Here is a 22,122-nt window from a genome sequence, read left to right on the forward strand (position 1 = left end):
CGAGTTTCTGATAAAAACCACTCAGTCCCAGGAATCGTAGCACTTCCCTCTTCATCGATGATATGGAAACTCCCCAATAACCTTTGTTTTCACATCCCACGGAACCATCTGTCCATGTTGAATGACATGCCCAGGAACGTGACTTGGGTTTTTGCAAAATCACTGTTAGCCAGGGTTATCACCAATTCCACCTCCCAGAATCTATCAAACAATTCTGATAGATTCTCAAAATGTCCCTTCCGTGTGTCATTAAAGATCGCCAGATCGTCAATGTACCTTACACAAACGGGTAATCCTGAAATGGCCTTATTGGTTAGTGTTTGAAATGTGGCTGGTGAATTTTTCATGCCAAATGGCATGAACTTAAACTGGTACAGCCACAAAAGCCAAAATTTCCTTCACTCTTTCAGATTAAAGTACCTGCCAGTATCCGCTGAGTAAATCCAACTTAGAAATGTAAATTGCTTGTCCCACTTTCTCAATACAGTCTTCCAAACGTGGAATAGGATATGAATCAGATTTTATAACTGCATTGGCTTTACTATAGTCCACACATAATCATTGAGTACCATCTGGTTTTGTCACTATTACTATGGGTGAGCTCCAGTCACTGCAACTCACTTAAATTATATCGTACTTGATCATATGTTCAAACCCTTTTTAAACATGTGCCAACTTTTGAGGGTTAAATCTATAAAGATGTTGCTTAATTGGAACAGCTTTTCCTTTATCTACGTCATGCACAATCAGATTCGTACTCCCCATCTTATTCCCACATATCTCCCCATCTTTAGGATCATGTTGAACAATTATAGTCCAAGACAATCTGAAATCTTTAAAGTTTGATCTTTAAATTTTGATGCCACGTTCTAACACTCCCTGAAATTCTAGATAATATGAGGTGGACTTGAATTGTTTTATTCCTAAGCTATCTTTAATTTCCTTGACAAACTATGTTGTAAAATTTTATCTGATTGTATTTCTGTGTGTAGTACGTATCTAGTAAAAAAAAGAGTAGCTCTCCTATTGTCCTTTTAGCCATGATACTGCAAATTGAAATGGTCTCTGGAAATCATGTGATGGTCCCCATTTCCTCACCAAGCGTTCATTTTTAAAGATAGTATCATTTTGAGATACACTGAGATACTTCTGTGCATGCTTTTTGATACAACTGCTTTAGATTCTCATCTTTCTGTTGTAATTCAGCTAATTTCTCTGAACTAAAAATATCCACTCTGTTCTCCACCTGTTCTTGTTTTTTCTCAACCATTTGATCAAACATAGATTCTGAGTACTGAACTTCAACTTCCATATCCTTATTCCTTGTTTTCTCCTCTGTTTCAATCTCTAGCTTTGTGACCATGTTACCACACAGCCAGGAACATTCCCAGGATATACTTCCTGTAACACTTCAGTTGCCTGATTTTCCACTGGTTTTTCAACTATAGTAGACATCACACCCAACTATGACCCAGCTATACTGTAACCAAGGATAAACTGTATTTCCAGAAATGAGAATTTCTTTATTACTCCTACCACCACATCACTAGTTTTCACTGGACTTTCCAACCTCACTTTATACAATGGAAAGCTGCTCTTCTCACCATATTACCAACTTTCCTGACAATATACATAGGAACAAAAACAAAGTTGCTGGAAAAGCTCAGCCGGTCTGGCAGCATCTGTGAAGGAGAAAACAGAGTTAACGTTTCAGGTCCGGTGACCCTACCTCAGAACAAGGAAGCTTTTTCGCTTTCACTGTGCTTTCCTTTACTGCTTCAACAAAAGTCCACTAGCTAATCTTGTTTTCCCACATCCATCCTTCCCGTGCTTTATCTAAGCCACCAACGCTACAACTTCATGTGGCCTACTTTATTACAGTGAAACCACTTAAGCTTTTTTACTTCTGTTCCCCACTCGTGGGTTTCATTTTTAATCTGTGGTAAGCTATCTTCACTATCCTCAAAAGATCTCCCTTCCCTTACCACCTGAGGAATTATCTTTTCTCCAATTTCTATCTCTCATAGATTGAAATTGATTTTGGAAGCCCAAGCTTTGATATATGAACAAATTTATAATCATTAGCCATTTCCACTGCTAATCTTGCGGTTTTAACTAACTGCTCTTCCACATGAGTTCTCAGTATTTCAGGAAGTGAATTTTTGAACTCCTCCAAAATAATCATCTCTAAGAACATCAAATGTTTGATCTATTTTCAATGCTCTTACCCACCTCTGAAAATTACTTTGCTTGATCCTTTCAAACTCAATGTACATTTGACCAAGGTCCCTCCTTAGATTCCTGAAACATTGTCTGTAGGATTCTGGCATTAGCTCAAATGCATTTAAGATTTTTCACCTCCTCATACTCCCCACATATCTCACCAGCTTTACCAAACAACCTTGTTTGAATCAACAATACCCACATGGTCACTGGCCATTTCATTTGTTTAGCCACTTTCTCAAATGAAATGAAAAGGCTTCTACATCCTCCTCATTAAACTTGGGCAATGTTTGGACATATTTAAACAGATCCCCACCAGGTCTTTGGCTATGAGGGAATTGCTGTCCATCACTGTCCACATTACTATTCCTACCTTTCATCTCTACCTCCACCATTTGAAGTCAACTTTATGTTTAGAGTTCCATTCTCTGAAGTTCAAAAACTGTCTCATTCTCCAGTTTTTCTGCTAGGGCCTTCCTTTCCTTTTCATTTTGTTCTGACAGAGCAATTTTTTCCTTTTCTTTTGTCTTTGCTTTAATCATAATTCAAACAGTTTCATTTCCTTTTCTCTTGCTAATGCCTCTAATTCAAGTTGCTTCATTTGCAATTGAATTTTAGCAATCTCCAATGATTCTGATTGCATTCCTGGCAATTGTAAATGCTGTGCTATAGCCACAATTATTTCCCCTTTCCTCACAGGCACAGGCAACTCCAACTTCAACTTATTTGCCAATTCTGAAAGTTTTATCTTGCTCGCTTTCTATAAAACACCCAAAGTGGCCTCTTCCACGTACAGGAATCACTTAGTGACTGAAAGAGCCAATATTACACAAGGCACACCCTGTTAACACCAACCAAATGTAACAGCTGGAAGAAAAAACACCAACACTCACCTCTCACTGCCTTTGAGTCCAATAATCCTAAACCCAACCTAGAATTATAGATTTTGATCCCAACAAGAGCCCCCAGTTTGTTCTAGATCAGACCAAGCCCCCTCAAAACATGCTAAGGAGATAGCCCAGACCTTAGCTTTTTCTTATTTAAAAGGCAAGTGCCAGACTTTGTATTCTGGGTGCAATTTGATTAGTCAAACTATCACGCTTGAAGCAAAATAAATTTATTCAAACAATATAGTTAAAATACAGACAAAATAAAAAGAAAAGAATTGGCTTAACTGTAATTCTATCAAAACACCTCACAAAATAATAAACTACTACTGTTCCAATATAGTAACATCCCATAAACACACCCTTGGCAAAGGCAAATTCAGTAACATAGATTGTCTCATATGCAATTCTAGCTGCAGGAAGAGAACCCCAGCTTTTAGCTGTAGCAAAGAAAGAGAGAGAGATGTAGCAGCTTTCATGCCACAACAGCTACTGATAGCTAAACTAAAATCCTGGTTCTGTGGGTACTTGATACCACTCATTCAGGCTGCTTCTATTGTTCCAACTTTTAAAAAAAAACACTCAACTCCTCACAAGCTCTTTATTAGTTTAAAGCAGACCATTCTGCACCTGTGTCTCAACCTCTCTTCAAAAAACAAAAGGACAAAATGTTCCTCTTAAAGCCATAGTATCATCCCATTCTTTACACCCTCATCGGTACATTATGATGAACAAGGCTATAACATTCTTGGTTAATTTTTTTTAATTAGACCAACCCTGCACTTCTTGATTGTGAGCTGTGAGTTCATGTGTGCAGCTTCACTACCTTGTTTCTAACACTTAGCCCCCTCACTTAGCAGACCCTGTACTTGCTAAAATTCATTAGTTGTAGCGTCGGATGAGTCATCGCTATTGGGATTCTGCTATTGCCCTTCATGTTTAATCTAGGGAAGGAAATTTATGAACATCCCCATTCCTGACCACACTTCAGCTATCCTGTTGGAATTGCAAGTATGTGGAAGTCAAGACAGAAATAGGCTGGGCTGTATGAAAGCAGGCTCCACATCCTATTCATGGCACTGCAACCCCCTTCCCTGCTCACTTCACCCTGACACTCACTGCATAGCCTCACATAAGAAGATAGCTGTTTGGATGAACTGCCAGTGGGTAATTTGTGCCCACAAGCCCATATTTCAGCAGAAAATCAGAAATTCAGAGGAGGGAAGGAGAACATTGCTGTGAAAGAAATTATATTTAACGGAAAGTGCTGGCAACACACACACACACACACACACACACACACAGAGTAGGCTCATCAACATCAGAAAAAGGAGATAGGTCACCGTCTCAGATGGAAGACTTCATTGGCTCAGCTGTGTATTTCCACAGTCGTTGTTTCTATCTCCGATTTCCAGCAATTTTTTTTCTTTTTACCAGTGACTGATCAGCGAAGCCTTGCTGTGACAGAAGTGAAATACACTGAGATGTTTTTGTCGGCAACACAAGATACATTTGTGACACTGGAAATTCTAAAATCACGGTTGTGTTCAGTTGAACATCTTTGTTGGATAATTAAGACAAACAAAATTATGATGTGATCTCCGAATATTGAGTATTGTACATGAACCCAGTAAACAAACCCATCCCTTGGCTCTCTCCCCAGCTTTTCAGCTGCTGTTCATTCACTGATGCATTGTACTGTTAGTGGGAGATTTATTCTGTCTGCTTTGATTGAATAGAAAGCCATGCTGGTGCCTTATTTCATTTCATCCTTAATCCATCTTGTTTCACAAAACAAGGATTTTTAAAATATTCTTCTGTTACCACTTCATGGGCTTTTAACCTAGTAAATTCCACAGCTCATACCAACAATTTGTGACCAGCCTTAAATTGTCTTCATACACCTGCTAAAAAAAAATTCCTGATCTGGTACAGAATATTTTATCATAACATAGTTTTAAACTCAAAGGGATAGAATTTTTTTCACAATTTCTCAGGCAATAACTGACTATAGTGTTTGCCAATCTAGCAGAGAGATGGCATGCAACCAAATCTGTGCACATTTCCAACTAAGTGCTAAATTTGCCTTGTTCAATGTTTGGGTATCTGTGAGGTACGACTAAAAACAAGCATTAAGCCCCTTGTATACCTAACTAAAGGACCAAATAATTTTTGGAAGTGGCCTTACTGAACTTACTGTAGGACGACTGAAGCAGGCATCAGGAATTCTTCAGCAGCACCAAAGGGAAAGCTTTCCTGTAGAATCAGGAGTGCTCCCTCTACTCCACAATTTCCCTCCTCTTTCCACCAACTACAGCCTAGAATCAATTCCCTCCTGACACTTAGCTTAGGGCTGCTGTTACAGAGGCAGGCAACACAAAATTGACTTTTGAGTGTGCTGCCTGTGGGTGGCACCAACAGCTTGCCCCAAATATGTAGAATGAAGCTTGACACCCAACTTTTGGTGGTTGGCTGATCCTTTCATTCAGGCATGTGTTGCCTTTACAGTCTGAAACCGGACCCGGACAGGAACTTTGGAGAAGATAATTTCTTTCAAGCTCTGAGCAAAATCCTGTTAAATAAATAAAGTCCATAGATGGATAGATAAAAATAGATATAGAGATGGTTGAGCAATGACATTGATACATATTTATATGGAAAAACAAATATACACATTGTTGAATCATATAGTACATCAATAGATATAGATATAGAAAATCAATATGGATAGACACCGGATCAATTAATCTATTTTTCTGTCTCTCCAGCTATCGATCTGTATCAATCTCTACGTCAATGGATAGACAGAGATTTAGGAAAATAGCCATATATAGCCATATATGTCCGAATACCAACAGATAGCTTGTTTGATAGCTGTATGAGGAGCACATAAGATGATGGAGATAGTGATATGAAATGCGGATATGAGAATTGTATTATCTATTATAATATATGTACATTAATAAATATATAATAGACAGAAAGATGTATGATAGATATGTATTGGGTACTCTTTGATTGACTTGTGATAGACATTTGAAAGCTGGATGCTACATACATAATTAATTTATAGTAAATAGATTTTAACTACAAAAGATGGCCTTGTAATTAAACTGCTTCTCCTCTACTAAACTTTTAAATCCCTTTTGATTTTGGCCACTATTTTCATTCCACTTTCCTGTGGTTGAATGAAGGGCGTGAAAAAAAAGATGTGTCACTCCACCACCTTAGATGTGTTAGTGGCTCATTTTACAGGATGCACAATGGACAAAATATCAGCTCCATGACAGCAGTCAGAAACATAAAGATGTGTTACAAATGTAGGTAATAGGATATAATACTAGGCAGCTCAAATGATTCAAAATCTATGCCATGGTAACAGCAGTGAAGTGAAACGGGTAGTTGAAGTTTCACATTCCTCAACCAAATCAATGAATGCAAGTCAGAAAACAACCAATAAGTTGCACTGTAAACACAGATGCTACTTTTAATATGATGAAAAGTCCAGTGGATAAACAGGGAGCAATAGATTTCTGACATCATAAATGACAACAACAGCAAATCTTCCAATTATAGCAAAGCAATATATTAAAAGTGGATGGTGGTCATCTCAGATAGAAAGTATCGAAGTGCTCAACATTATATTAAATTTGGAGGTGGTGTGCTATCGTGTACCAGAATTTCTACCTACATTTTGAAAAAAAACTTTTCAATTTCATTCTGAAGGTGACAGAACTAAGGACAATCTTGTTTTTGTATGTCTTGTGATAGTTTCCTCCAAAATAAAATATAGTAAAATTTCTTTTGCATGCAATCTGGTCCGTACTACAATTCAAAACTATTAAACAAAGATGGGAATTTTTGAATTTCCGAATTATATTACTATTTGAATGCACTGTGTGTCAGATCTTGAACAGTAGATTCTCTTACATGGTTAAGATAAACATCCTAAAACAAACAGAAGAGTATCCCATCCAAGGTTTGCATTTATCATAGGAAGCAGAGAAAGAATTAACATGACAGAAGAGAAATATTTTTTCTTTAGCAACAATATAGGAGATAAAGAAATGTTCACTTATGTTTTTGCACTCCCTGTTTCTTTGTTCAAGAATAACATTGACCAGAGATTGGAACAATGTCAAGACGGTGAAATACAATTAAAAAGGGCAACATAAAACGGTAGAATTATGACTTATTCTATAACTTAAACATAATTACAATTTAATTAAGCAACACACAATAAACAAAGTAAATGGAAATGAGGCAAATCTGAAATAAAATCAGGGTCTGTTAAAAGTATGTAGCAGATCTCACAGGATCTGCAAAGAGAAAACATTAGTATTTCCAGTATTTTCATGATCTAAACAATTTTGATTCTTCTTTAACACTTGTGATTTCATTATTACTGGAAATATCCATTGTTATTTGATAAAAATTCTTTTCCTGTACATTTATCCAGATGTCCCAAGTAATCTGCAATGTCATGACTTTCTCTTTTTATCAAAATCGCCTTCAGTGTGAAAGATGCTCCAGTTGCCTGATGCTGAATTACTAATCACGTTCTTATTTTGTCAGGGTAGTGACAGAAAGGCTGTGATGCTGCAGTCAAGCATACTGGATCTGAGAAACCTTCATGTTCATCTGCCAGTGAATAGCCCTGATGGGGGCCTATCTGCCCTAATCAAGTTTGCATTGCCAAAGAACAACTTCTGATGTTGTGTCTTATCAGTGCAAGTGTCAGTCAGCGGGCAGTGTGTTGCCCTCAGCCTCTGTCCTCATTTCTTCATGGCAGGATGCATGTTTTTCCTTCATCACAATTTCCTTTCACCTGCATTATGAGCTTGCTAAGCCATGACAGTTCTGCCCTGGTTTTGGCATTCACCATATGGCCAAGCCTAACTCCGCCCTGTCTGCCGATAACTCCAGCTCACTGACCCTGCATTTCACATTATTGTTGCTGATGGCAACCTATATTTTAGCCCCAAACTACCACCTTTGATCTTTACAACCCAGCTTCCTCAGGATAGCTATGTCACACTGTGAAACAGTAATGATGTTTCTGTGGCATATGACAGGATTTATGAATTATCCAAAGCATAGATTTAACTATAATGTCTGAGTACAACAAAATAAAAAGGAGCAATTTGCTTTCTTGTTTAGAGCTACAATGTCACCTGTAGTTATTTCACATGATTTTTGTAATTAATTAATTACACCTCTGCACTTCACAAATACTACAATCCTTTTACTTATCTCTTTTATATTAGATCCAGTATGATAAAACACAAACTGCATTCTACAGGATACAGAAAAATATTTAAAATTCCAAATCTTTGATAATTATAGTTGTAAAACCTTAAGCTTAATGGTGAGACTGGATAAATTTCCTCCAGTCCTCACCCTAAAAAGTATAAGGCTATTTTTTTCATTTATGGCAATGATATTCATTGGAGAGACATAGTCCATATATGCACTAATAGTCAGGGTATTGCATATGTTAACTGACATTTATTAACAATGATTGCAATTGGTTTCAATTTATGCAAGTGAGCTATCTAAGATTTTAAAACTATCAATTTTGTTGAAAAGGAGAAAAGGAACCCTTTTGCCAGGAAGAAGCAGAGAAAATTGGAAAGGAGAAAAGGAAAGATGTTTCAATAGTCTTAGTGACATTATAGATAGGTTTAATAATATGAATATCTAATACTATAATTGGGAGTAAATGCTATTTTAAAGTCCCATACTATCTGATGTTAATTCATGCCTGACAATCTTATAATTCTGGTGCCACTACAAAGTACAGCATAGAGACATACTTATAATTTCATCTGTGTTAATTCAGTGCTCCAAACTTTGTGGTGCTGAATAAATTAAATTTAGCCCATGGCAGTTTCTGCTGTACTCAATGAAAATAGAATAGGAGTAAATAAAATTTAACCTATAAATGTTTTTTGTGGATAGTTTATAGATGTGGGATATTACTGGTATTAATGATCAGGGCTATGGATACATCCTTACAATTTAGAAGTTATTTTTGTTTCCATAACTTAGTGAATGGTAAAACCTTTATATTCATATCACTGCTAAAACTGATGTAAACAGTGTACAGTTTACATTGTGAACAGTTGTGGAGTTTTCATAGTTATTCTATGAAGATGAGGAAATTGTAATTGCTTTTACAATTTACATTTTCATGATATTGAGAGAGAAGTATAATTTAATAAAATCTGTTAGGCATTTTTGATTAGATCATTCATCATGAGACTGGGGGCAATTGCAGGGGCAGGGGGTTTGTGCAGATGGATGAGGGGAGCATATGCTAAGAAGCATTGTAAGTAGACCAAGTTCACATCAGCCTAATGTAGTCCAATTGTTTTATTATCAAGTTCCACTTAAATGGGAGCAGTGAGCTGAATCAAACCACCCTGACTATGGTTTTCTTGAGTAAAAGACACTGTTTTCTAATGCTTGTGACAATTAAGTAGGTTTAATTTAGACATAATACCCTTCTTCTTTGAATCATATCCAAGTCAATATTGATACAGTATTCAAAATGAGGCTTAACCATTTAGTACTTTGACTTTGTGTAAAAGCACCAGGTGCACAATATTGGCTTATTTACTTGTTATACATCGCTCTTGATTTCGTGTCTAAGAAATGAAGATCATGGAGATTTATACTTGACAGATAAATTAAAATATCCATTTTATACTACCATCAAGCCAAATGTACCCCTACCTCAAATAGCATGTCAGCATATTTAAAATAAACTCAACACATGAGCATCAGTGGCGAAGCTGGCATTATTGTCCACCCCTGGTTGCACTGAGAAGTTGTCATTGTGCTTATTTAGAGGACAGTTAATCACAAGCCACATTGGTGTGGCTCGGGACTCACCTCTACGCCTGAACAATATGAGGAAAAAAGTATGTTTCCCTTCCTGAAGAAATTAGGAAATGTTAATGTTTTTAATGACGATTTGGCAGCCCTTCATTGTTATTCTTACTGATGGGAGCTTTAATAAATCACTTTTTTAAGAAATACGGGAATGAAAATAGGGGCCTGAGCAGTAAAGATGGTTGTTGAGGGTCACAGTAGAGCAGAGAGGTGTGGCAATCATTTGACTTTCACAAAATGAAGTTAATAAATAGCTGTAAGGGCAAGAGTGGTGACCCCGAGCACAATACAGATCAAAATATAAAAGCAAGACAGGGGTGTGTGGGTATGTGTTGCAGTAAGACTTCATAAGCAAACAGCGGGGAAGTTAGCTTTGAGATCATGTTGATATAATGCACATAACTGGAGTGCAGCACATAATGGAGGGTAGGGACAGGAGGATCAGAATTTCAGCTAGAGACATTAGGAGCGCACAATAAGTGTGTCTCTAATTGTAATTGGAACTGAGATACACAGCAGGATTAAGATGCTAACAGACTGGTGGGAAATGAAAGTTCAAACTGTTGAGATGTGTTGAGAGTGAACAAGTACGGATATGATGGGTAAAATGGCCTCCTTCTGTACTGTGGAATTCTATGATTATATAATTCTAAATATTAGAAATCATGATAATGTGAATATGAGGCAAATAAGAAAAGTAGAGGTAAGGAACAGTATCTAAGACAAAGATGAAAATTGCGCCCTGAAATCACAGTACAGGAAGTCCTTGCTGAATGTGGTTGGATGGAATATCATAGGAATTCAAATGGCATTCTGGGAGAATTGTCTGAGAAGTCCAGAGAGGCCTTCCTCAACATTACACGCAACTAGCTGTATTTTCCAACTAAGTTCCAGAAGTTGAGATGAGATTTTCACTAAGCAATAGTAAGATGCGTGTTAAGGAGAACTATTGATTGTTATCAGCTTCATCTTTCCACATTAGTATGCAGCTGAGGCCACTACTGAGCAATTTCTAGACACTCCATCACAGATGCAAATGCTTTACCAGCTCTGAAGCTGTTGTGTAGAATGGAGAAACAGAGGTGGTGAAACCCAATGGCCTTGGAGTGGCGCAGAGTGGACAGTTGAAGATGAAGTTCAATGTCATGGCTGTCCATAAGGAGAAAGTGGTAGCTGGAACAAAAACAGAAGTTGCTGGAAAAGCTCAGCAGGTCTGGCAGAGTCTGTGGAATGAAATCAGAGTTAATGTTTTGGGTAGAGGACCCTTCCTCAATGATGGGTGGAAATGGTCTGTTTCAGCAGTGAAAAGGGATATAGAGGCTTTGGGTTTATCTGGTAACCAGGTAGAGCTGGTTCCCTGCCTTCACTTTCTGTTCTCTGGATGCACAATGCAATTACAAAATAACTAGAACAATGCACAGGATGGTGGAGTCAGTACCACTTTGATGGGCAAAGCATAAGATCGGTGTCTGTTGGGCATTTAGACATTGAAGGGGCTAATGCATGAAGCATCCATTTCTTCACACATACACAATATATTCAGAGTGAACATGCTGATGTGTCAAATGCTAGTCAAAGGTGGATTGCACCATGCCATTGATGCTAACTAAACTAACATTATCATCATAGTGAGGCAGAGTTAGCAACAATAGTTTAAAAGAAGGGTGGCACAGTGGCACAGTGGTTAGCACTGCTGCCTCACAGTGCCAGGGACCCGGGTTCAATTCCAGCCTCGGGTGACTGTCTGTGTGGAGTTTGCATGTTCTCTCTGTTTCTGCATGGGTTTCCTCCGGGTGCTCCAGTTTCTTCCCACAGTCCAAAGATGTGCAGGTTAGGTGGATTGGCCATGCTAAAATTGCCCGTAGAGTTCAGGGATGTGTAGATTAGGTGGGTTATACGGGGATGGGTCTGGGCGGGATGCTTCAAGGGTCAGTGTGGACTTATTGGGCCGAAGGGCCTGTTTCCACACTGTAGGGATTCTATAAATGCTGGGGAAAAAAAACATCATCACTTGTGGAACTTCCAAAAGTTCTATGGAATGACGGGAATATTTCTGCATCATGAGCCATGTAAGAATAATGATGGACTGGAATGAATGCAGTGGGAAGTGGAACAGTTGAGGTGTGACTGGAATGGGATGGGTGTCGGAGTGCAGTGCCACTCTTTTTTGGATCCTATGTTTTGGCCACACAACGACATGTTACCTTCACCAAGTTAATGAACACGCTGCAACCTGGGTAATGGTGAAGCAGACGATAGGGTTGCTGAAAGTCTGGTTCCAGAGCGAGGAGACAATTGGAGGACTTCCAGTATAACCTGGACAGAGGGTGCTGTACCATCCTGATGTGTTGTGTCCTGCACCACTGGCGCAGGCAACAAGGCAGTGTGATAGACCCTGAAGGAATGGGGGAGCAGGAACAGTCTCCAAAGAGAAGAATGAGGATATTGGTGAGGAGGAAGCTGTCTTTGTAGATGACAGTGCTCAACTGCAAAAGATGCTACAAGGCAGATGGTGCCTGTTTGATGCCCAGTTCTGGTAGATGCTAACTGGGTCCTAAAGACTCTGACTGACAAGGTCAGGATAACAGCATTTGGTTCACATTGTGTGTGTGAATTACGGCCTCTATTTATTTCCTTTGTGTTCCCTTCTGCTGATTAACAATAAAAGCTTGCATTTGCATTTGTCCGAATGCTTGACTATACACGCTGATCTTTTACTGGACAATGACAAGATGTGGATAATTACTGGGCATTGAAGAAAGAATATTGGGAACTTAGACGGTCTCGAGACGGGAATGTGATTAAGGGCAGGTAAATTCCATAGTGTGGGGCTTAAATGGCTACAAGGCTGAGAGAATGGAGCTGTAGCTGTGAAGGAGAGCGAGACAAGTTGGCTTTGTGCCATGGGCAGCATGTTATTGTGCCATTATGCTGCCAGTAAGGCTCAAGGGATGCAGGTCACTTGGTGAATATCCGCTAAGAAACAAGCTGTACTGGACCCAGCTTGTGGTGAGATAGAACTAGAATCAGATATTAGGGACACCATAGGAGCCGATGGTAGTTAATGTGGTGCGTTCAATAAGATATTGGCAGGTAATATGACAAGGTCCCATGCAGGAATCCTTCTTAAATACTCAGTACAACTCAAACTCAGCCAAAAATGGTAAGATTCAGCCCTTTAGCTAGTTCTGTATTAACTGATAATTACACGATTTAAGTAATGTATAAAGTAGAATACAAAAAAAATGTTAAATACTTTATAAATATCAGAGGTTAATGCAGTGTTAGATTTAGCATAAGCCAAAAAGAGGCAAATGGAGGGGACAGGTAATCAGAAGTCAATACACAAAGGAATGGCTAGAATCATTTCTGCTCTCTCCTTAGTGCTCCCACTAAATGAATTCATACAGTGATAGACTGAGAGGGTTTACTTCTACATGATTAGTTGCCATGGGCTTACAAAAATCATTCATGCATTAATATTAATAATTGATTTTTGCATAATGCATGCCTTCATATTTCATTATTATGGCTATTGTGTAAGAATACAAATGTCCTATGCTGGACTAAGGGACAGATAGAATTGATACAGCCTTTAATTAGCTTAAGGTCCTTTATTCCAACACAGAACAGAAGCATTCCTATACTGTAGTCAATAATTGATCATTCAGACTTCCACGGTCTGTGGTCCCATATAAAAATACACCCATTTTGAAATTTAAATGATCAATGCATGGGAGTCTGCTGAGAATTGATGCCCAGTAGGCAGCCAACTAAGACAGGCTCTTTTAATTAACTGTTGTGTTTAATAATACCATTTTTAATTCAAATCATTTCTACTAGGCTTAGAAAATGGTTTGGCTCAACTTATTGGCTTCATCCTCATTTTTTGTCTAATTATACTGATAACAAGCTCTGTTTTGCTAGATAACCACAAAAATACAATCACTGATCAATGAATTAGAAAAATAGTTTTGTGCTATTTTCTTATTTACCTTTCTTCGACCTTGAAAATCATGATTTTTATTTGTGTCAGAAAATATTGACAATGTTTCAGATTGTTGGGAATACTTACAGTTAATTGCCTCAATTCCCCAAATGAATCTATCAAAAGAGTGGTAACGAACAGAATATGCATTTTCTGGAGAGTTTTGAAATTTCCTGTGTTTCATCAGATTCCCCCATAGTATTCTGAGCTGTCAGCAATTTGTGTAGAAGAAACTAATTGTTGCTAGTGCTCTTTTTAAATTTCATTCACAGGATGTGGGCATTGGTGGCTAGGCCAGCATTTACTGCCCAGAGGACAATCAGAAGTCAACATTGCAGTGGGTCTGCAGTCACATGTAGGCCAGACCATGTAAGAAAGACAGTTTCCTTCCCTAAAAGGGCACCAATGAAATAAATGGGTTTTCCCCAAAAATTAAAAATGATTTCATGATCATCGTTAGAATCCTAATTCCAAATTTTTAATTGAATTCAAAAACCCACCGTATCAGGATGTGAACCCACATTCCCAGAGTCTCTGGATTAATAGTCTAGAGATGTTACCACTAGGCCAATTCTTTCCCAATAAGCTCTGAAGCTGTTACAGGATATGAGTCAGCCATGAGCAATCTGATATTTTCTCCACCTTGTCAGAAATATTACCTGTCACTATATGAAAAATAATGTAGTGAAGTCAAAGGTCAACTTTTTTTAGAACATCAACTTGCATTCCAGAATACAGGGGATGGAATTTAATGTTATGTACCAAGTTTAGTGGAGACTGATGCTTATAATTCTGGAAGTGTTTGATAGGGTTAATATTGAAAAGTGCCATACACACCACCTGTTGATTTTATCACTATCTCCAACCCAACACTCTCATCAGAGCTACTGGACCCAATACCCAATCAGAGCTTGTCCTTCCTGACACTAATCCCCAACACAACATCCTCCCCCTTCCCCCCATCTCATCAACTCTCCTCATGGCTTTCCCCCAGCCTCCCCTTTCCTCAAATGACCCTACCTTTCAACTGGGTCTGCCTTGAAAGCTACCACCCTCACCCTACCCTCATGCCTGACCCCTCATCCTACACTAAGCATATATGGACTTACCTGATACCCTAACCCTCACCTACTGAGAACCTGCCATCTTCATCCACCTGGTACCCATCACCTCATGCCCTGGCATTCTGCCACATAAGCTCCTACTCCCCCCGCTACTCTGATCTTATCAGGCACCTGGTATCCTAATCCCGCTCCCACCTGCCACCTTAAAGCCCTAACCCCTATGCCCACCCAGATGCCATCCACACTTATGTTACCCACTTAGCATCTCTCAGTGGCTTTCAAAGTGGCTACAGGGCATTTAAGTCACAGGAGCATGGTTTCTACGATGATATTGGAAGAGAATTTCCCGCAGATAAATAGTGAAACCAGTGGGATTTGAGGGGCCTAGGATAACCTGCTTGGTATGGGAACAGGTCAAAGGTAACTTTACCAGCACTTAAAACAATCAATACGGAGACAGTTTATAGGGTTAGGAAGGCTGGTTGAAAGCTCAGTTTTTACTTCAGGTTTAGGGGGTCGAGCTCACTAACCTGATTTGGATGCAGAAGGGATGAAGACATAAAGTTTCTTCAGGCTTTTACTCTGCCCCTTCACTGCTGTTGTAATGACATAGCCGTGCCCCAGTATCCCAGCCGGCTGTTCAGGCTGGAACCGTAAATGCGACTTCATAGTGAACAAAACGTACAAGAGGCAGAATTCCACAGGTATTCTCCTGATGCACTGCAATTTTGTTCTAAGGTCACAAAGGGTTCATTGCTGTTTGCTTTGGTACAGGTCCCTTGCTGGTTTTGTGTACATTATTGACGTAGGCTATGATCAGTAAAGTTTGCAGATGACACAAAAATTAGTGGCATGGTAAATAGTGAGGAGGATAGCCTTAGAATAAAGGATGATATGGATGGGCTGACCAGTGCAAATGGAATTTAATCCTGAAGGGAGTGATATATAGGGAGGACTAACAAGGCAAGGAGTTAAAGTTGAATAATTGGACCCTAGGAGGTACAAAGGATCAGAGGGATTGTGGTGTGCATGTCCATAGATGCTTGAAGGCAACAGAACTGGGACATAAGTCGGTTGAGAAGGCATATGAGATATGTGCTTTTATTAGCCAAGACACTAAGTGCAAGAGGAAGGAGGCTATGATGGAACTGTCCATAACATTATTTACGCCACAGCAGTTCTGGTCACCACTATATAGGAAGGATGTGATTGCACAAGAGAGGGTGCAGAAGGGATTCACCAGAATGTTGCCTTGCTGAGGCATTCCAGCAATGAAGAGAGACTGGATAGGCTGGAAGGTACAGTGTGGAGCTGGAGGAACACACCAGGCCAGGCAGCTCCTCTGATTCTGCCTGGCCTGCTGTGTTCCTCCAGCTCCACAGTGTGTTATCTCTGATTCCAGCATCGGCAGTTCTTACTACCTGTGGATAGGCTGGAGTTGTTTTCCTTAAAACAGAGACAGCTGAGGGGAAATTAAATTGAGGTGTACAAAGTTCTGAGGGGCCTCAATAGGGTAGGTTGGGAGAGAGTTTTCCCCTCAGTAGAGGGGTCAATAAACAAGAGGCATAGTTTTATGTTAAGTTGCAGGACATTTAGAGGGGATTTGAAGAAAATTCTTTTCACCCAGAGAGTTGTGGATGTCTGGAACTCACTGCCTGAAATGATGGTAGAGACAGGAACCCTCAAGACATGAGAGAAAGTATTTAGTTGAGCACTTAGGAACACTGTAGCATACTATGGGCCAAATGCTGGAAAATGGGATGAGAATAGGTGGATGTTTAATAACTGGGCTGAACAGCCTATTTCCCTGCTGTAAAGGCTTTGATTATAAATGCTTGTTCTGTAGAACCATGGAGAAAGTAACAACAATTAATGTTAAGGGTGTTAATGCAACAATATCTTGATTAATTTTATGGCATTGTATCAATCTTAACACTGTCTCATCAATATTGTTACTGAATAGAGGCTAAGGGTGATATTAATTTAGTAATTAATAAATAGATCCTGTCTTGGAATTTATAGCCACAGTAGACAATCACAAATGTTTACAGTATGTGAAATTCATCCTACAGCTGAAAAACAATTAAAAGATTCACTCTAGTAACACAAGACCGAGAATTAAAAAATATATTCCCAGTCTACTGATTTTATTAGATACCCTATCAGAAAAAAAATTCTTTGTCAATTGATTAGGAAGACACGGATCAATAGCGATTAACAAAAGGCATTAGGGAATGTTTCATTCTCATGAGATTTAGAAAAAGATCACAGAAATTTACGTTTAATTAAGAACAATATTTGTGTGGACAACCATCAATTTGAAAATCCTGTGAATGACTGATACAATACATGGAGTGCGTAAAGGAGTGGGCCAATGGATTGCTTAAACTTTTTTGTCATCAAGCTTTCTTATTTTGTTAAGGGCTGCTACCCAATCTGAGGTCAACTCAGCAACAGAAGGCAAGACAAAACAATTAGATAAAAGAGGTTTTATTATACCCATAGAGAGAACAAAAGAAACATCTTACCGAAAATTTTATTTTTTTCTCTTATGCAGATATCTCTGCTTGACCTCTGCTTAACAAATACCCACTGGAGGATATCTCAAGTCAGGAATTTATTGCACATGGTCTCCCCTCTCATAACTTCCCTGCAAGGTATATTGCAGCATTCCTGGTGGAATTGTGATCATCAACAAAAAGGTTAGCGCCTTAAGCTCCCTATTGTAACAATCTATTTCCCAGTAGCTGTGTCAAAGCGAAACATTTTGACTATGATGGATTATGTGATCTGTCTTACTGGTCATTGTAAATGCAAGGTTAAAAATCGAGGCACATTTACAGAAAATGGTTAGACAATTCAATGTACAACGAAGGACCTTGACAGATTGTCTGTACGAGTATCAATGGGATGCAGACATGTGCAAGTAGTCCTCACTTAAAGCTGTGACTGCTTTCCTGAAAATTGAAAATATTTTGGCCAAATGCCATGGCACATATCTCCATTGCTCCTGTCCTTACCAAACTGTATGCACCCTTTCTTCTATAATACCAGCCTTTTTTTTATTTCCAGTTCCAATCAATGGCTACTCTCTTATCATAAGGTTTGATGCCACATTATGAATTCAGCTTCAAGATCGACTGATCAAGGAGAAAGTAAAGTCAAGAATTGTCTTCCGGCATAGACTTCAAAGTAACATTATTTGTTAGATTTTCATCTTAAGTGTAGCACAGATACATATACATAGTAAGCTGAGATACACTGGGTTCTGAAATTATGGGTATATTAGGTAGGGACTGATTTGTCTTATTTTTATGTTCATGTCCACGTGTTCTCAAGATACTCTCTCATTCCAATATGAAGCGTCGTCTAATGCAGTATGGTTTTGTTTTCTACTGTAATCTCACTCCGCCCACACAACGCTATGTATTCTCAGTGACATGCAGATCTGTGACATCATTGCAATGTTGCTCCAGAGGGTTGAAGCCCTTAAAGAGAAGCAACTTTTTCAGTCACCATTTGCAGCTATTCCCTCCTTCAGCACCTCTGTTCCTTTAAAAAGTGGCAGCCCCAAAGCTGCAGTCCTGGGGATATTATAATCTTTGTTTTCAAAAAAGTTGCTCCTGTCTCTTGCGAGCACTGATCACGTCAGAACCTTGGCATGAAATGGAGGCCACAAGTTGGAGAATCAAGGAGGGAAGAGAGGCTGCAAGACATAGGGTCAGAAGAGGAGGAAAGGCTGCAGGTAATACAGTCAACGAGGCATACAAAGTGGCCGTGAATCAAGGAGGTAGGCATGGGGAGAGGTCATAACTCAAGGGTCAGGGATGAAGAGAGGCTGCAGTATGGAGGTTCAGGGAGGAGGACAGGTCATAAGATAGAGGGTAGGGAACAGGGAGGGTCTGCAAGTTGGAGGGTTGGGGAGGGGATAAAACTGTAGATCACATGAAATACAATGTTAAAGAGAATCTTGTATGCTCAATGAGATTACAGACTCAATTAACGTGATTACTTTAAAGCAAAATCATTAAATGCGGCAATGTTAACAATTTCTGAATAAGAGTCTTTCTGGATTCGAAACATTATCTGTTTTTCGCTCTCCATAGATGGTACCAAACATGTTGAATTTCTCCACTATTCTCTGTGTTTGTTTCAGATTTCCAGCTTCCATAGTGTTTAACTTTTATTCCACTGTCATTGAGGATGGTTTAGTGGTTAGCACTGCTGCCTCACAGTGCCAGGAACCTGGCTTTGATTGCAGCCTTGGGTGGAATTTGCACATTCTTCCTGTGGGTTTTCTCCCAAGAAGGGCAAGTTAGCTAAATTGGCCATGCTAAATTGTCGCATAGTATCCAGGGATGTGCAGGTTAGATCAATTAGCCATGGTAGGTGCAAGATAATGGGGATAGGGTGCGGGGTTTAAGTCTGGGTGGAATGCTGTTCGAAGGGTGAGTGCTTACTCGATGAGCTGAATGGCCTCTTTCCACACTGTAGGGATTCAATGATTCAAAATGACTACCTGTAAAAGGAAATCCCGTATCAGCTTTTCTCTTCCATTGTTCCAAGATTACTATTAGAAATAGGGGCAAAAGTATTGTTGCATTGAAAATCTGATGGAACCTGATAATTTGATTCAAATTGGGTGGCTAGGTGAAGGGCTAAGCCTTTTATTTCCAGGCCCCTAATTCCACAGACCTTTCCGATATTTGTATGTGTTATCAGTGTTTTGAACTAGTCAAGAGTGGATCACTGAACAGATTATGAATGGTACCATTTTCTAACGCATCTTCGAGTATTTTGGTATGTTAAATGTGTTGTAATATGCAAAAATGTTGCATGATATATCTAAGGCTGACATCCTCTCAAGCAAGTCATTTTTGAATCAAAACCAGATAAGGAAAAAGCGGAGATTATCATATGCAACTAAACTGGGTCCATTTTTCAAGGTTTCAGTTTTATGTTGAATGTTAGTTCAGAGAAGCAAGTCAATTAAGTATATAATTACTTTAAAACTACTGTGTGTTCTTGGCACCATTCATTTATTTGTTTACTATCCAATTAATCTGTCTAGCAGTTTATACACAAAACCCCACTCTTTAATAGAGTGTTTATCCTTCTGCCTAGTGAAGATGAGAAGAATTACATGGCAGCATATGAAATACCAAGTTAACCAATCAGTGATAACAGCATCAACAACAAACTGTATTTATATGGCAATTTTAACATAATTAAACATTCCAAAGTGCTTCTTAAGGGAGCTATGAATCAACATTTGATACTGAGCTGCATAAGGTGATATTAGGGCAGCTGTAACTAAAAGCTTTTGCATCAAACCTTTTGTCTGGTCAAAGAGATAGGATTTTGAGATTTAGAGCTTGGAGCTTAGGTGGCTTTGGTTACAAAAAGTGGAACGTTTGAAATCATAGATATTCATTGGATGTACCAAGATATTCTCCAGGATAATTGAACATATGCAATAACAACTAAGCCCACATCTTACGAAAGAATACAAGAAAGAGACTATCTTGGAGGTTTGTGAGGGTGGAATAGGTTGTAGAGATAGGGACAGGAAGAGGTCCTGGAGGGTTTGGGATCAGGATGAGAATTTCAAAATCAAGGTACTGTTGGGTATCCTTTATCCAAAAACCTTGAAACCAATTGTTTTTTGGATAAAGGATATTTTCAGATAAAAGGCAGTAAATAGATTTACACAGTTTTAATCATTTATTCTAACTTTTCACATATGGTTAAAATCAAGTACACCGTGTCTGGTCAAACTCCTGAACTTATTAAACTGTGATGAATTCTACAAATTTTACATGAAGGAAATGCAAAGAACAGAACATGTGTCAGATCCATTGATCAAAGAAAGAAATTTTGATCTTGCAAGAGTGTCTTGGACTAGTCGGGTTCTGCTGACTGTGTTGGGAAATTGTTGCCACCTTACCTGTTCAATAATTCAGAATGGTTATTACCGTTATTGCCTCCTGTGATGATGCACCCAACTATTATTAATAACAATGTGTGCATAAACAATCACCCAAACACTTGCATTTACCAAAATACACAAAGGTCCACTATAGAGATAACAAGGTGTAGAGCTGGATGAACACAGCAGGCCAGGCAGCATCAGAGGAGCAGGAATGCTGAAGTTTCAGGTCCAAACCCGAAACGTCAGTTTTCCTGCTCCTCTGATGCTGCCTGGCCTGCTGCGTTCATCCAGCTTTACACCTTGTTATCTCAGATTCTCCAGCATTGGCAATTACTACAGTCTCAAAGGTCCACAAGAGATCCATTTTTTGTCTATTCAGAGCAGGTAAGGTTCATTTTCCTCAAAGGATCCAAATTCAGCATGTCCGCAGGTCAACTTGGGTCTGCTTTCGAAATGACCTTCAGTTTGTAAGTCTTTCTGGTTTTCAGACAAGAGGATAAAAAATACCCAACTTGTATTGTTCATCTCGGAACCAATGCAATTTAACAGAGGTGATGGGTAAACAGGACTTGAGTTAAGGCAAAGACAGCAATTTGAGATGTCCTCAAGTTTATGGAGGGTGAAATATTTGGGAGGTGATCTGAGATTTGCCTCCTGCTGGGTATTTTTATCTGATGTGGCAATGCTGATGTTATCTCCTGCAACAATATTTAGGCATGACCAATGTGGTAAAACATTTATTCCATCTCACTATCGTAAACAAAATATCAGATTCAAAGATACTGAGGTGTCAGGGAATACTATTAAACTATTCAGTTATGTAGCATAGCATACTTTGTGTTTCATGCTTCAAGTAACTTGAGTTAGAATGGAGTCTCAGACTTTTATATCAACTAGTCACATGCTGTGATGCAGCGATGATGTCCTGAGCCTGTTTCTTAAAGGTATAATTGTAAGACATGACAAAAAATACCCTTTTTTTTCCAAGCAGAAAAAGTTACTGGATACCAGATATGCACAGTAGTCATAGGCATATGGTGTCAATTCCATAATCATACAAATAGGTAAAAGGAGACTTTCAAGATTAGTTAAAGTTTAAGTGTAATGCTGTTGCTTTTGATTGACCTTTGG

Source organism: Rhincodon typus, chromosome 4 (genome assembly GCF_021869965.1).
Source record: "Rhincodon typus isolate 14 chromosome 4, sRhiTyp1.1, whole genome shotgun sequence".
NCBI classification, from domain to species: domain Eukaryota; kingdom Metazoa; phylum Chordata; class Chondrichthyes; order Orectolobiformes; family Rhincodontidae; genus Rhincodon; species Rhincodon typus.